Source organism: Sinocyclocheilus anshuiensis, unplaced genomic scaffold (genome assembly GCF_001515605.1).
Source record: "Sinocyclocheilus anshuiensis isolate Anshui unplaced genomic scaffold, SAMN03320099.WGS_v1.1 scaffold24, whole genome shotgun sequence".
In the NCBI taxonomy this organism is placed as follows: domain Eukaryota; kingdom Metazoa; phylum Chordata; class Actinopteri; order Cypriniformes; family Cyprinidae; genus Sinocyclocheilus; species Sinocyclocheilus anshuiensis.
In genome coordinates, this window is record NW_015557090.1 from 751,502 (window position 1) to 753,202 (window position 1,701).

Here is a 1,701-nt window from a genome sequence, read left to right on the forward strand (position 1 = left end):
GATGCTCTGCAGTGAATGGGTGCCGTCAGAATGAGAGTCCAAACAGCTGATAAAAACATCACAATAATCCACAAGTAATCCACACAACATCAGTCTGTCAGTTAACGTTTAGTGAAGCGAAAGCGTGTTGTAATAAACAAATCTTTCATTAAGATGTTTTAACTTTAAACTGTTTCTTCTAGGTAAAGGTTTCTTATTTATAGGATGTTAATTGATGGACTAGAGAGTTGTGTGGATTATTGTGATTTTTTTTTTTTGAATGTAAACTGTTAAAAATGTATTTCCAATGAAGAAACAAGCTCATTTACATCTTGTCCTGAGCGTTCAGCAAATTTTCATTTGTGAACTATTTCTTTAACAAATGTTAAGATGAAGTAAAAATAAACATTTAAGTATGGTGAAATAGCACAGTTTAGTCAAAAATGATAATTGTGTCATCTACAGTAGCTACTCGCCCACATTCCATACCTATCTATGTTTTTTTTTTCTATTTTGGAACACCAAAGAAGTAATTTTGAAGAATGTTCACTCTATTCCTTTCTATATAATAACAACATAGTGTGTCCAAGTTTCAAAGAGAACAAAAAATATACCATAAAAGTATTCCGAACAGACCAAAAGAGCAGCATGTAATTGAACATTTCTCAGAAAAAATAAATCATGATGATATGAGGGAGAATAAATTATTTTTCAATACAACAAAACAACAATAAGTTTTGGGTGTACTATGCTTTTTACCGTTTATTATGTAAAATGAGGGGAAAAAAAAGAATTGTACACCTTTAAAGCCTGAATCCTGCATGCATGTCATTCTACAGGAGAGTAAAAGTTTGGTCTACACACAGGAAGGCAAGTGTTCTCTAGATTTGTCTTCTCTGTATGACCCCTGCTTCCTCCTGCCTTTGTTCAGCTTCATCCTTCGACCAGGTAATCTGACAAGACATGCCCATATTTTTTTTTATTTTTTTTTTGCTTTGTGCATTGGACATGTACATTTACTTCACAGTGAAACATTTGCCTGCGAACCTGCTTCTTGAAGGTCACACATTATATTTACTTTTGTTAACCTATGCTGTTATCGGTTTCTCTCTAATCAGAGTGTGCGCTAGACTTTCAGAAGTTTGTTTCCAGTCATGCTTTGGGGGTCACAGTACCCTGAGCAGCTATGACCCTAAAGTGAGGGCCGCAGCCTACCAAGTACTGGGATCCTTTTATCAACACCTCGAGGGCGCTCGGTTCAGAGAGAAGAGACCGGTAAAGAAGTATTACTGTTTAGTGTTTACCCCTGTGAAATAACTCTTTTAGTTCGATTTCTTTGAATATTGTTCGATTTCTAAAAGCTTTCTGTTCTTTTCCCCCCATATTCTATGCAATTTGAAACTTTGCTATTCAATGCTGTAATAAATAATGAGAAAATCTGTACACTACTGTACAAAAGCCAGTAAGACTTTTATTTAATGAGGATGCATTAAATTGATCGAAAGTTACTGTACAGACAATTATGCAACAAAAGATTTCGTTTTCAAATAAATGCTGTTCTAAATTATAATGAAGTTATACGTAAAATATAATGAAGTTATAAGTAAAATATTTGGGGTTTAAAAACTTACTGTAATGCAATCATGATTTCAACGAGTAGGGTGAATTCAGGTTGATTGGGACACTTTTCCAAGCCATTTCAATGACAAAAAGTGTCCCAAT